This window comes from Equus quagga, chromosome 13 (assembly GCF_021613505.1).
Source record: "Equus quagga isolate Etosha38 chromosome 13, UCLA_HA_Equagga_1.0, whole genome shotgun sequence".
NCBI classification, from domain to species: Eukaryota; Metazoa; Chordata; class Mammalia; order Perissodactyla; family Equidae; genus Equus; species Equus quagga.
The window spans coordinates 31,934,548-31,950,797 of NC_060279.1; the positions used below are offsets into that span (position 1 = coordinate 31,934,548).

Below are 16,250 nucleotides of genomic sequence, written 5' to 3' on the forward strand. Positions count from 1 at the left end.
GAAGAGCTGGGGAAGTCACTCAGCCCACGTATTTGGCACAGCTTCACTGTTCGTCACAGGAAGACCTTGAACATTGACTGCTCTTCAGTGAGTCATGGTTTTCCTCATCAGGAAAATGGACTATAGTATTACTTGCCCTACCTACTTTTTCTGAGGACCAAATTGAAAATAAAAAAAGAAGCTTACTAACGTGCTTGGAAGACAACTAAGCAACGAACAAATGTAAAGTTGTTATGAGTGTTTATCTATGTACATTTTCAGAAATGGCTGCAAATGGGAAAATTCACAGGCAAAGCACAGAGGAAATTTCATTAAAAATGGTGAGTGGGATGAGAGGGGGCAAGACAGGGCAGAACAGGTCCTGAAGACACTGGCTTGGTTCTGGAGGCAGGTGGAACCTGTGTATTCCACCGGAGGCCCCTCTACGCCTCCTGCATATTCAACTACTGTTTCTTCCCTTCGCTCCTTACCTCCATCTGGCCTGGAGACTTTTGGGAACAAGAACAACTTCTGGTTTTTTTCCCTGGCTTATTCTTCCTTGAGACAATGGCTCAGAAAGCCTGTAACCTGCTTGAATGGGAGTAAAGGAGTAAGATTTAAAAATTAATGTCCTAAACTATTATCCAGGCTCACATTCTCCCCTCTATGTTCAGGAGACTCAGGAACCAAGTGGAGCTGGATCATCACTGATTCCATCAGGGAAAGCCTGGGAAGGCAGGAACCAACCAAAATTCAAGGACCTGGGATTATTTCTGAAAAAATGAATTGTTAGAAATCTTTACTGACATAGAGGTGTTTTAACTGAATGGCAGTTCATCCTCAGTTACTGGCCTTGCAGCACTGATGATGGTCTCTGTCCCTCCAGATGATGAAGAAGAATGTGAGGAAGAAGAAAGTGGCAGTGATCAGAGCTGGGATCAGTGGTGTGGGAGCGAGTGAGTGCTGCTTGGATGAAAGGCCGGAGCCCACTTGCTTTGAGCTCACCTGTGATGACACTGGGGGGCTCTGGAGATTCCAAGTAAGTCTCCATATTCTTTCAATGGGACACAGAGCACATCCAACCTGCAACTCAACAAATATAAAACAACAACCTGCTGTGAGCTGGGAATTGTACTCCATAGGGATAGATTGATAAACAGGAATGGTTCCTGACTCTCAGGGTTTATGGCAAAGGAAAGAGACATGGATACAGATCAGTCCCGTACAAGAGAGAGAGTGGTCAGCGCTGAGCCAGATGTCCTAGAGGTGCTGTGGATGCAGAGGCTGGTGCTGAGGGGGGCAGCCCTAAGGCAGGAAATGGGCCCTGGAACAGGAGACTGAAAGCTTCAGCCGGGCAAGTCTTAGAGCCCTCGTTTCCTAATCCATAAGAAGAGACTAGTAATCAGTTCTTCATAGGTGGCCTCTGTGAGAATACCTAACCTAGTCATTGGTTACAGAGTTGGTATTCAACACTCTCTCTCTCCTTTCCTTCCTGAGTCATCATTTTTGGGGAGGAATTTTCATCCCACTAAACCCTTCAGAACAGGAAAAATGTGTCCCATGTAACTGAATTCCAGATCAGATAAAGTCCCCCTGATGTGAAGAAAAGGAAGACTGAGTGATGAATTTCTAGAGAGCACTGTCTGGGACTTCAATAAGGGCAGGCAGGCTTGGGAACAAGTCAATAGGAAGAATCAAACACACAAAACCCTTACAAGCCTCTGGCCTTCTGAAGAACTGAGGTCTTGGCAGATCAGATGCCAAAGTCAGCTGAATGGAAGCACATGTCGGTGCTCTCTGACTTCCAGGCATTGGAGAAATCTAGCAGCAGCGTAGACTTGCACATGCCTCTTAAAGAACAATCTTGCTCTACTGCATTGCTTATCAGGATGGGAATGTTTTCCTTTACTTTCTAAAAGAGAAGTCAGAAGAAGGAAAGCCCAGCATCTATAGATCTGTGAACATCGACACTTCCAAGGAAGTGACCTATTTCAGTGACTTCTCCTTAGCTGATCATTTTCCAAATTACATGCACAGCTCACAGCCCCCAGAGTATTTGAAGATGTATGCCAAGCACCTTGACCTTGTGAAGTACATCTGTTTCCAGGTAGGCTTTAGGGTCTTTTGTAATCTTGACCCTTGAGAATCTGCTGAAGGCAGTTGTCACCTTTCTCTAGAGAAAGACACATAAATAAGACATTTTGTGTACAATTTCAGGGTATTAAATATCCTGGTTTAGAAACACTGACTATTGAGTTAGAGGCAATATTGTGTTTATTTGCAAAAGCTTTTTGCCTGCGTGGTGGTCTTTTGTATATACATGCATACATCAACCACATGACTTTCTCACTTGGCATTTTCCTTGCACAAACTCAGACCATCACTACAATCCTCTTTGCAGACGGGTCTCTTTCCAGGTGAAATGAGTGCGTGCATGTAGAACAATTACATCTATGCTTATGATAAGATAAACACTGAGTAACTGTTAGCTAATATCATCATTATAATTTTTCTAGATTCATGGAAACTTCCATTTGGAAAGGCTTGCTAGCTTTATCTCTTTTGCAACTCATCTTTTTTGCTGATGGGACATCTAGTTCCTGCCTGGTTACCTCCACAGCAGTTGTTTACCACCTCACAGGAGAGTCTGACTTAGTATTAGGTAGAATTTAATGTGTCTGTGGCATAAATCTCTAAAAAGACAACTTTTGAACATGTGTGCCTACATTTACCATCTCATCTGTCTGTTAATCCATCCATATGGTCATCAATTTGGAAGACTTGAAGTCAAGGGTGTATTGGCATATATATCTGCTACATAAGCTATACGGCAGGGGAAAAAGTCAAGCAACAGGTATAAAGGAAACCAAATACCTTTCTTATTACTCACTTCTCAATTTTCATGGGAATTGTGGAACAAATCTAAATCAGATTGTAAAATCTCGCTAAAGATTTTTAAATATTGAAATATCTACAAGAAAATGATTATTCAGGATCCACTTTCCATGGAATCTGGGAAATAAACTGGATGACCTCTATTGGTCCAGAGGCAGTCCTCTAGTTTCAGGGAGGTGGAAGGAGATGGTCATGTGACACCCATATTCATCCTTTTATACTCAGATGATGGTGCACAGTGTGAGAAAACATCCTGATTTCTCATCCACTGGCCAGTGGGATGTTGTAACAGAAGCTTAGGGGAAGCAAAGGCCATCTGCCTTTGATGCAGGCATGGTCTGCAGTGGCTGTCATACTGACCTCATTTACCACTTCAATTTTTCCCACGTATGTAACTTTCCCATCTCAGGGAATCCTAAGGGTGGATGGTCTGTGGTTAAGTAAAGTGGATTTAAAATTCTCTTGATGATGGCAAGCAATAAGCTATTACCCCAAATAATACAATTAGAAGAAAAGCTGGCTTCTATAGGTTTTTAAGTTTTATAAAAGAAAAAGCCTGTTATAATCAGAATGTCTGCATCCAAGCCATGGGCACTTAAGTTTCCCTTAAGAAAGAGAGGTGTCTTTTTCACCTGTGTTGTCAAGCCATACCTGGAGTGTTGTGCTCTGCTCTGGTGCCTGCTTCAAGAAGAATGGTGAGAAAAGGGAACATAATTAGAGGAAAACAACCAGGACAGTAGAGAGTCAGGCAAATGCAGCACGATGAATATATAAAAACCACAGAAGCTATTTAGCCTGGAGGAGGAAACTTGTTAGGGGAGAGAAAGGAGCACAATCACCATCTTTGGCTAGGATATGACCATCACAGAAAGGATGGAATCAATGTCATGTGTGTTCTTGTTGGGCAGGATGAGAGCTGACAGGTAGAAGTTCCGGGGAGGTTGACTTCACTGGAAAGAAAAGGGATTTTCCAACAAGAAGTCTTGTCCCAAAATGAAATGGTCTGCCTTGTGAAGTAGTGAGTTTCCCAATTCAGGAGGTATGTAAGCAGAAACTAATAACCATTAATGAGGGATTTTTAGATCAGTGGCTCTCAAACTTTAGTATGGTAAGAGTCACCTGGAGACTTTGTTAAGCGAGATCGAGGTTCCAGCTCCCTGAGATTGATTCAGCGTGTCTGGATTGGGGCTAGTGGATTTGCTGTTGACAAAGTTTCCAGGTGCTGCTGCCGGTCGGAGAATCACATTTGAATAGCAAGGCTGTATTAATATATAGTGCAAGGTGTGTCTGGATGACTCTAATTTTCCAATTTTGAGAGTCCATAATGATAACCACAGAAAAAACATAGTACACTATGAATTTGGGTATCACCAAAACGAATTTGCTCTGTAAAAAAGTACATATAATATAACTTCATGTGTGTGCTACAGTAAGTCAAATTTCTGTTAATATCAATGGATGTTTGTGTATCATAGAGGGACAATGGAAAAGTAGTTGAAAGTGGTACTATATATACAGATTTTACTGTTAAAGTGGGTTTACTATGAAACTGTGCAAATGCAATGTAACAACTACAGTGAGCTCTACATTTCCTGAAGCTGAATTGCTATTTTCCATTTTTTTTTCTTTACATAGGGATTGAGAAGTTCAAAGGTCAGCGTTTCCACAGCAAGGAATATCAGAGTCCAGAGAGATTTATGGGAAAGAGAATCCTTGTGATCGGCGTTGGGAATTCTGGCCCTGGCGTGGCTGTGGAGGTCAGCCATACCACAAGGCAAGTCTGTTTTCTTAGAGTTGTGTTTTGTTGATGTGGGAATTCTCCACCTGCCTGTGCAGATGCACAAACCCAGGACAACTAAGACTCAAGGCTTCTGCTTATGGCTTTCCACTAAACGCACATATCTACACACAATACCCAGCAGAGGTTTGAGCGTGTTGGCTGGGTCTAATGGATACTCAACAATCACTAGAAACAGTCAAGCCTTTTGCTCTTTGTCAAGATCTCCACTAGTTAACACATCTATACTGTGGAAAACTACATGGTCATTAGAAAAAATGAAGAACTATCATATGCGCAGACGTCAGAAGATATTCTTTGAAAAAATCAAATTATAGGACCATGTGTATTGGTGATCCAATTTATAGAAAAAACTCCTATATACCTATAGTGGTAAACGTATATGTGATTTTAAGAAGATACAAAAAACTGTTAATAGTGGCTTCCTCTGGGGATAAGGACTCTGTGTGTGTGTGTGTGTGTGTGTGTGTGTGTGTGTGTTTGTAAATACTAGTGGAACAAAATAGGCAGCAGCTTGGAGAATTAATTCAGACCATCACTTTCTATCCTGACTCACATGGCTTAGAACTCTCTCTATAACCTGCAAAGAAGAGTTGGGGGGCATGATCTAGACAGGTGACTTAAATATTGCAAATTTTCCAGTTATTTAACATGCCACTCACTTTGAGATCTGTGACCAATTTTTGCACATGTGTAGTTGTACTTATTTAGTATGGTTAACAAGGTGCAAATAGATCAGTTGTTGGAAATGTGCTGGTAATTGCACAATAATCAAGTTGTACACTGAGGGGCGCTAACACACCAAGGTAACCCTTCTAAACCAAGGGTCAGTTTTGTCAATGTACAAGCTCGCCCTCTGCTGGCCATTCTGGGGAAATAACAGCTATTTTAAACTGTCTTCTCTGTCAGTGGTGCTGATCATTCACTCGTTCCGAGAGTATTTGCTAATCACCTACTGTGTGCCAGATGCATATATATATATATATCATCACACACAATACTTATGTGTCTGTTGTATGATTCTGTTTACTTTTTTCTATGTTTAAAATATTTTCTCATTAAAAAAATCCAATTTAAAGGGGAAAAAGGTCAGAAAAATAATATGATAAACAAAATTTCATATTTTAAAGGATTTCTGGTGGTGGCTCTTTAGACCAATTAAATGAGGTGAATACATATAATAAATAAAATATCAACATTTTAGAACTAGGGATAGCTTAAGAAATTATTTAGTTCAAGCCCCTTTATTTTTATTTTTTTTTTGAGGAAGATCAGCCCTGAGCCAACTACTGCCAATCCTCCTCTCCTTGCTGAGGAAGACTGGCCCTGAGCTAACATCCATGCCTATCTTCCTCCACTTTATACGTGGGATGCCTGCCACAGCATAGCTTTTGCCAAGTGGTGCCGTGTCCATACCCGGGATCCCAACGGGGGAATCCCGGGCCACTGAGAGGTGGAATGTGCAAACTTAACTGCTGCACCCCGGGCTTACCCGGCCCCAAGCCCCTTTATTTTAAAGCCAAGAAAACTGAGGTCCAGAGGCATTAACAGCTAGCATAAAGGGAGGCAGGAAATTAGAAAAAGAAAAGGCCAGTACTAAAATTTAGATCACCTTATTAGTGGATTTGCCACATTTCAACCTAAGAATAAAAGAAATAAGTTGTTGCTGGTGTGTGTGTGTGTTTCATGTTTAAGCAATGGTCACTGATTTGACAAAGCAAATACATTAGAACTAATTTAAACTGTTTGTGTATAGATGTATATTTAAGATTAATCCAGAAATAAATAGCTGACATCAGAGAATGGATGAGAACACCAGGGTGTGAATTGAGAAGTAAAAATGAGGAAAGCTGATCCTAGCCCTTTGCAAGATGGAAGGTCTTAGGAGCTCCAGCTGAGAAAATGCTTGTGCTAACCCAGAGTGGAGGCTGGCAGAGTTCAGGAGACCAAGGAGGTGAGAAGCCCCAGGCACTGACGGGGAATCCGATATGCAAAGGACAAAAGCACCTAATCTTAAACCTATAGATTAGCAGAAAACATATAGCTACACCATTGGAACATTGAAAAGTCTTGGATTACTGAGTCTTTTTTTTTTTTTTCAAAGAGGAATCCACACTAAAGTTTGGGGAAGAGTTGAAGGCATCCATCTCTTTCAGCCCTTCTGTCAGTTCACAGGCCCCCATCCTCAGCAGGATTTCCAAAGCAGTGAGGAGGCCCAGGTCATGTTCCACAGAGCCAGCAGTGGGAGGAGGTGTCGAATGACAGGGGCGGGGAGGGATTCTGGCTCCTGCGTAGTTTCCAGACCTGTATGTTGTATACGGTGGCGTGGGTCACACGGTTCTGTTTTCACCGAAGGGGTCAGGTAACTTCTAGGTTCTTTTCCCTGCCCCACAGCTGCTTGACTACCCGACTTTGAACACACTCTTCCTTTTCCCAGGTGTTTCTTAGCACCAGATGAGGGGCCTGGATATTGAACTGTGTGTGGGATGAAGGCTAGTCCCATGGACACTGTGCGTTTCACTTGCTTTAATATCATCAAGAAGATCGTGACAACGTCTATGTTGAGTAACTGGACGGAAAATAAATGAAAGATTAAATCATGCAAACTATGATCTAAAGACTCAGAAAAGATATTCATGTTACCTTCAGGGTGCATTTATTTTGTCTCAACTGACGTGATTGATTCTAAGAACCAGAAAGGACAGACAGACTTCTATACAGTATGACCTGTACACTTCACTAATGAGACCAGATTGAAGATAATCAGTCAGAATGTATTGACCTTTATTTTGCAGATAATTCTAACCATGAGTTGTCTTGTTTGTCAGGCCAGAGCCACAAATGAGAAGGGAAATACTGCCAGCTACAGACACAGTGACAAGAGCCATAATAATGAACAGCACAGGGAGGAGACATTGAAAGTGCATTATAGCATTTGAGCAGTAATTAAGGTGCTTAGTGAAGAAAATGAGCGATAAAAGAAGGTTATGTTCATTACACACTGTTTAAGAAATGAGACGAGTGCAATAAATTTTAGAAACATTTTCATCAAAACACTATGTAAAAAGTAAAGGAATTAAAAGTAAAAGAAGAATTTCCTTACCTGTGTACATTTCTGTGTCCTCGAAATGCTGATTATATGACAGTGCCTGATAAATGAAGCTTTATTGTATACATGCAATCACCACCACCACGTGAAGTTCAACTAAAGATCTCAGCATCTGGCAAGAGCTATGGACTAGAGCTGAGGCTCAGAGCACAGACAGAATGAAGAGTGCGTTATTGTGAGAAATGCTTGATGCGAGTTCAGCATCAGGATCCAAGTTGAGAATGGGACCCTCACATTTCCGCGTATCTGTGCCTCTGTCTTGCACTAGTGTAGACAGCTATGTTTAAAGGTGGAAAGCCAGAGGAAGCCTTTTGCATTGGAGGACCAGAACTTTGTTTTCCTGGCTTTTTACTGGCTTCTTTGTATGAGAATGGCTTTATAAAGGAAGAATAAAGGAAGAGAAAGAGAAGAGGAAAAGGAGGACTCGGGAGTCTTAACATTTCCTAAAGAACGTTTTTATCTCATCCATCAAAACAGAAGGGAGAAAAAGAGTGCCCAATAAAGTTTTCTGGAATGTATAAGTGGATAAGGGAATGAATAAATGAAGAGAGAGCAAAGACTAATATGAATCATCTCCCCCAGTTTTACAGATTGCTAAACTCTCAAGTGAGTATCCATGACAACCTTCGCAATCACATAATTTCTGGCAGAATAATGGTCAAATCCAACGTGAAAGAACTCATGAAATCAGATCCCACTTTTGAAGAAGGTAGCAGGTGGAGAATATTGATGTGGTCATCTTTGCTGCAGGATATACTTTCCTTGAAGATTCTGTGCATATCATTGATAACCAAATATCCCTATATCATCATGTATTCCCACTTCATTTGGAAAAACCAACTTTGGCTTTCATTGGTTTAATCCAGCCAGTGGTAATACCAACAACGGAACTCCAAAGTCACTGGGCCACCTGCATGTTAAAGGCTGTGGAATGAATTCCTGTGGTTTTTTTGCTACTGCTAGGCACCCTGAACCAAAGGAGTATTAAAATCAAGTTTAAATTAAAGTACGGGTCAATTACGACCAACATTACTATGCACTAATTTCTTTCTTTTAAAATAGTTCCATCTTCCAGTCAAATTTTATTTTACTTAAAGGTAATAACAAAGACAGATTTTTTTTTATCTTTTCTAGAGAACTTAGCGAAGCCTGAAAAAGAAAAGTGGGAGAAATCCACTTATAACAATTTTACAAACGTGAAAGTGTTCCCTGTCCTTGTACATGCTTTCTGAGCTCTAACACAGCACAAAAATAGCCAGAATCAGTAACCAGCACCAGCATTGCACCAGTGCTGTGAGTTCCATTTAGAATTTTTATTAAAATTCTGTCTGGGATAAGATTTCTCCTTGATTCTTTTTCATTCTATCTATTCTATGGAACCAACAGCAACTGAAGAACCAGAGAAGAGAAAATATGCTTTTTCTTTTTTAGCTGTTCTGGTTAACAATATAAGAATAAAAACCCTCATCTATATTACTAACAGGGAAAAGTTGGGTATGCATTTCCTTTCTAGAACTCCTCCCGCAGATCCTGTTAATCAGCTTTAGAGAAGCTGAGCACCAGAATTCCCACTTCTTTACTTTTTGGAACCATACTCTGTCTTTCCCTAGACGCTTCCTTATACTATGTTTCCTTTCAAAGGATAGAACAGGTTGCCCTCCTCTGAGGACATGATGGCTGACATTGTCTGGAGAAGACAGGCTATGGGGAAAAGATAGAGCCTTCTACCAACAAGCAAGTCTTGGAAATAGGATTTATGGGCTTAGGGTGGTGGGATCAAAGGAAAGCAAATTCTCTGAATTAGATTTTAGACATAGCTTCTAACTTCAGGGAGGCGGCTCCCAGGAATGTTCAAAGAAAAGATTGAAAGCTCATTATTGCAGACACTTACTCTGTCCTTGGTTTTAATATCTAGGTATAATTTGATTATCCGATAGGCCAAGAGAAATTACTTCATAATGTAGAAATGATAGAAACAAAGCAGAAATTCACTTGTGAAACGAATATCTGAGTGCTTACTATGTGCCAGGAGCTGTGGTATTCAGATGGAGTAAAGGTATCAGTAACATAATTCCCACCTACATAGAACTCCCAACTGATGGTAATTAAATGTTTCCTAACTGAAAAAATGAATCTTCACACAAGCTAAGACCACAAATGTGTCCAGAGAAATTCTGAAGGTGAGGGGAGTAATTTTGATGCTCTAATCAGGAAACGACCTAAGGCGACTAGATATTTTCTAGACTCTTTTTTTGCCATCTTTTAGGACACTTCTATCCAGGTCCATTTTTAGGTTTAATAAAGAAGGATAATAACCTAAACACTTAGAACAGGATAGAAATAAAACCAAATTCGACCTTTTGCTACCAGATTCTCCAGATAAAGCCTTAGTTAATTGCAGTAGACATTTAAGTAAATGTCCACTCCATATCTAAATATTTGCTGAAACATGTGTGGACTATAAAAAGGACTACGAGATCTGGTCCTTGCCCACAGACAGGTTACAGCATAGTTGAAAACACAAGGCTCCATGTGCGTAAAGGTACACACTCAGACAGTATACAAAGTACAGACAAGCAGTGGTAAGAGCAATCAGTGAGGGCGTGAGTGGCTGGTAGGAGAGAGTTCAGGTGGTTAGGAGGGAGGGACTCGAGCCTTGCCCTGAAAATAACACTTGTCTGCACAACCAGGAGCAAGTGTGGCCCCAGAAGCTGCAAAGTAATTAACGGTTTCTTTTCTCTCTACACAGTCAATGAGAGCCACGTGGTTTGTTTTTAAGTATGCTCAGAAGCCTTAGGACAGGCTTCCGGAGGATTACATCAACTGCATGGGCAAAGTTGCCTCTCTGGAACAAATGAAACTCAGTTTGCTGTCTGTCCTATCCACTGATCCCAAATTACCCATAGAAGATTTCTTTGGACCATGCACCCCATATCAGCACCACCAGCAGGGACTGGGGAAACGGGATGGGTCCCAGAGAGCCATCCTGACCCAGAGAGAACGGATTCTCAAAGCCGTGAAGACCACAGGTGGTCCATGAGTACATCCACCAACCTCATAGGTCAACCTGTTTCCAGTTTCTCTGTGCCAGCCCGGCCATCTCAGTGTTCACGGTCACCTGCTATGAACATGACAGAATGGAGCAAAGGCTACAGGGGCCGAAGTCTCCCTTCACTTCCTGAAGCAGTCCCTGATGCCTTTGAATGGCTTAATTCCCCTCACCTGGCTTACTCCCAGACCATAGATCACTAAGAGAGGAGGTTTGACTGGTTGTCATTGCTTTTCTCTATCATTATTTATTAAGCGCTTACTGTAGGCATGGAGCTACACCCAGCAATGTAGTCCTCCTTCGCTGTTGAGCATCAGTTAAAAGACAGGCACCTAAGGGAATTCTGTTTGAATAGTATCTCCATTCAGTAAGAAAAGTGAGATGACCGTTGATTTGGCCAAATCTCTCTATATATCTATTCATAACAGTGGAATTTGAGAGACATCCGCTCCCCTTAGTATGCGGTGGGATTACCGTGTAAGTGCAATTGCTCAGTATTCAGCTCTCACATAAATAAATGAACATTGATTTATCTACCATGTGGTAGCCACTTTCTAAGTGCTTTGCATGTGTTACTTGATAAACTTCACAACAATATACATACAGGAAGAGTATTTAATTTCTTTTATGGAAGATGTTAGCCCAGATTGCCCAAGGTTATGTAACTAATAAATGATGACTCAGTGTTTGAACTTGACACCAAGGCCAGTGTTCTTTGCTGTACATCAAACTATCTCCCATTCATTTTCAACTGATATTTTTCAGGCATTTACATACTGGAATATTTAAAACCCCACTGGTGTGACATGTATTTTCTTTCTTGCTGATTGCTTGCTGAGGCAAGCAAATTGTTATATTTTACATACGCAAAAAGATGTACTTTTCTAAAAAATGCATAAATATTTATAACAGAATGCCTTGTTGGAGTTTATTTCTTCCATATAACTTACAAATTGCATATTACAATGATGTGAAGCTGTAAATATTTTTCAATCACACTGTATTCCCTAACATGAACATGTTTATCTCAGTCTATTTAAAATGTTTGAATAAAAGAATGCACATTTTAAAGAATTTTCAGCTAAAAGCCTTGCTTTGAATGACTAGTATGGCATACATCATCAACTCTCAATTTCTGCCTCACAAGTGGAATCTGGGTGATGGGAGTGTAAAATGTATTTTAACACTATAAAATATTTGAAAAAGCATCTATAATTCCACCAGTCTCACTGTGAGATTCATGAGTGTTATTCACCAAATATTTCTGGTTCTCCCTCTGTTCGTATAGTAGGAGTTAGATTTCTTGCTCCTTTTGGAGTTAGACATGATGATGTGACTTGCTTTGGCCAAATAAATGTAAGTAGAAGTGACATATCTCACTCCCATGTAGAATCTTTAAGATATGGTACCCATCACATCTTTCCTCTGCTGAGGATGAGGAAGCAGGCGTGAAGATGGAAGCTTCTTCAGCCTGGGTCCCTCAGGAATTACAATGAACAGAGCCTGATCATTGAGCACGAGCTTTTGTTGTGAATCACTGATAGATACGGATTGTTTGTTACTGTAGCATAACCTGGCCCATCTCGACTGATACGCTGTTACAGTGAGGGTTTCCATTTCTTCATCACACTTTATTTACATAAATATACATTTTTATACATTTATACATTTTTAGATGGACAAAATAATAGCATACACGTACTTTTCTGTGACTTTTTTCAAAACATTATATTGTAAACATTTTCTCACTTTTTCATCAAACACCATATTTATCATTTTAATAGCTGTATGACAGTCTATCATATCAATATGCAATTATTTATTAACTATTTGTCTATTATTTATGTCTTTTTTTCTATTACAAATAATGCAGTTAAGTATCTTTGCACATGTAACTTTTTTCTTTTTCAAAATTATTTTCTTGAGATAAAGGAAAGAAATAGTTGTTTTTCTTTCAGTTTTGTAGTAAAGTATTTTATAGTCAAACTTACAGTACCCTTTTCTGAAAATTGGTGCAAGAATTTTAGTACTAATGAAATTGAGAAATGATTGCCCTTTATTTTGTTATCCTTTGAAATTATGGCGCTAATTGATTCTAAAAATAATGTGCTGAATATTCTGAATCCATGTCCAAGAAGATATCCTTCTGAGATAAAATCAGGTCACATTCTAAATCAGCTTGATCTAGAAGTCATTAGATGACTTGATCATAGATTTTTTTACTTACTTGATCATAAATGTTTTACTTACTATAAATGACTTGAAATTATACAAGTTTATGCCCTAAAGACAACTGAATTGTTTCTGCTGAGATTAAATTAGCAATGCTTCATCCTCAGGCTGAACAAGAGAAGCGTTATTTCTATAGACTCTTTTATTTGTGGTAAATGTGTTTATGCTGCATTTATCCTTAGGGAAACCAGACTGGTTACCCTGCCAAGAAACAAAAAAAAATATGCTTTCTTCAGTTTACATTGATCATTTTGATGAATAAAGCAATTTTATTGCTTCAAACACATAGACTATGTATCTAAGATTGTCTTCCACTTTTATATTGCAAGTATTTTATATTTGTCTATTTCCAACGCACTCAAAGCATTTCTTAGATATTATCCCATAAAAGCTTTGTAGAATGATGAAGTCAGCACTTTACACAAATATTTGAGGCCTCCAGAGCCACCATTTGGGAAATTTTTAACTAGTGCTAAGATTTCTTCTCCTTTCCTCCTCCTCTTCTACTCTCGCTCATGCCTTATTTTTAATGTTCTCAAGTTTCAGTGACTAAGAGATAAAAACACCACAACCAACACCCCGACAGTAAATATGAGGGCTGTATGGAGAGATCAGGGACCCTTATTCCCCTAACGCTCACTGGTTTATGAGTTATGGCCAATTATAGGCCAGGCACCTACTGACATTATCTAATCAGCACTTATGCAACCACCCTCCGAGACTGACATTATTTCCAACTTAGAGATAAGGAAACCAAGTGTCTAAGTGGTGTTCTTGGGTAATTCTTTGAGACCTTGGGTTGCTCATATGGTCTTTCTCATACCAGATTCTTATCTCTAAAATGGAACCAGTCACCCCTATTTCATTTTCTCAAAGAATGGCTGGGAGACTCAGATGAATAATGCATGCAAAAGAGCTTTGAAATTGTCTAGGTGCATAAATAACCACATTAATCTAAGAAAATAGAATTGATGGTATTATTAAATGCTCTACCACCACATGCGAAACCAAAAGATTTTTTTTTTAAGCCTATTTCTCTGAATGAAAAATCTTAGGTTATGTCCTAGTGTGGGGGAAGAGAATGTGGCAGAAAAACCCATCGTGTCGAGAAATAGAAGACATTTTATGTGACAGGCATTTTTCATAAATAATAACTATGTTCTTTAGAGGCCCAGTTCTAAACTAGTTTTTTGCCACCCACCCGTTATTCCCATCAGCTGTCAGGAACTGGATTTGCTGCCAGTAGACATGGACTAAAATCTTGGATTACTCCTTTTTTTTTTCCCCCCTTAGATTTTTATTTTTTCCTTTTTCTCCCCAAAGCCCCCCAGTACATAGTTGTGTATTCTTCGTTGTGGGTTCTTCTAGTTGTGGCATGTGGGACGCTGCCCCAGCGTGGTCTGACGAGCAGTGCCATGTCCGCGCCCAGGATTCGAACCAACGAAACACTGGGCCGCCTGCGGCGGAGCGCGCGAACTTAACCACTCGGCCACGGGGCCAGCCCCCTTGGATTACTCCTTTTGTGACTTTGAGAAAAAACATCCCATCCTTTGGAGTCTGCTTCATCGATAAAGTGAGAATACCAATAGCATACATTCGCGAGGACCAAATGTGAAATTGTACATTGAAAACGTTTTATAAATTAAAAAATAAATCAGCCTCTAACAGCATCCTTCTCTATAAACTCAAACAAGATTTGAAAAAGGATATCAGGTAGCATTTCTAAATCAAAAAAGAACTTGATCATCATCGAACGTTAGTAAGAAGAACAGAAAAAGAGGAGGCCGTCATAGCTGGTAGGAATGTAGAGGTCAAGTCCTCCTTCGTTTTACAGATGAGGACTCTGGGATGGGGAAGAGGCTTGTTGCGAAGCCTGACTAGGATCAAGTTTAACATTAAGCACAGAGCTCAGGGTTTCCCCACTTTTCTGCCCAGCCTCGCCCTGAGCCAAATGTCTGCATTAGCCTTCCCACTTCTTGCCCACCAGCCTACGCCTATTCAGCATACTCCTCTTCTCCCCGACCAGCCACCAAAGCAGCTCTAAAATCAGCAGTGAACTTCCAATTGCCAAAGCCAATAGGCACTTTTCAATCCTTCCTGTTTTTGGTCTTTCTTTGGCATTTGCCACATAATTGCTCCCTCCTTCTTTAAACTCTGTTTCCCTTAGAGTCTGGTGTTCCCACAGCTGCCTGATTTCCCCCGACCTCTCTTATCATACCTAGTTTATTTATTTTTCAGAGCCCTTTTCCTCTGTCCACCATCAAATGTTGGTGTTTATATATTCATTTTCACACTTTTATAGAGCTTACTACATGCCAGGCACTGCCCTAAGGGCTTAACAGATATTCATTTGTTTAAATCTCATGCAACTCTGTAAAGTAGGTTCATATACAGTTGGGGAAAGTGAGGCATGGAAAGGGTAGGTAACTTGTTGTGCTGCTTCCTACTATGCTGTGTTAACTTTACCAATTCTTCCCTGGCCCTCCTGGCTCCTGACTTCTATTTTCATGAGGTAATAATAGCACTGTCTCCCCTGGTCTTTCTAAGATCTGTATCCAAATCCTATATGACTAGACTTCATCTCTTTCCTGAGCTCCACATTCTGTCTGCATCCTGGATATTGGAATCTCAATTTACCATGGGCATCACAAACATAATACAACCCAAACTGAATTTGTTATCTCTCCACCCCAAATTTGCCCACCACCCAGTCTTCCTGTCTCTTTATCTCTTTGGTCCTTTTTCCTTATCTTTATAATAAATGGGTTGAACTGAATAATCACTACAAACAACCGTACTTTGACATTCTTTAATTCTCTAAACCTTTGTTCCTGCACTGCCTCCAGGTTTTACTCTCTCTCGCCTTTTAAGATTTTCTTTATTCATTCATCAATTCTATAAACAATAATTAAGTATATTCTACGGGCCAAGCACTGGGCAAGCACTGGTTGACTAAGAGAAGATCCCTGTCCTCAGAACACACACTGGGGAGAGGAATGGAAGTGAAGAAAGGCACCTCAACATGGTGTATCTTTACCTCCTAAACATTGACCTTAGTTATAGCCTCTGTCTACGCGGGCCCTTGCCTTTATGACGGCTGACCTCCTTTGATATTGGCTCATCAGTTTTCCTGCTTTGATATTTTCTCCACTCTTTACAGAGTTATCTTTCCAAAACCCAAATCACAA

General features: G+C 40.2%; 1 pseudogene; it reads left to right on the plus strand.

The window, feature by feature from the left end:
- Window positions 1-263: 263 nt before the first annotated feature.
- LOC124250157 (flavin-containing monooxygenase 5-like) lies at window positions 264-7,260 on the plus strand (annotated as a pseudogene).
- Window positions 7,261-16,250: the final 8,990 nt, after the last annotated feature.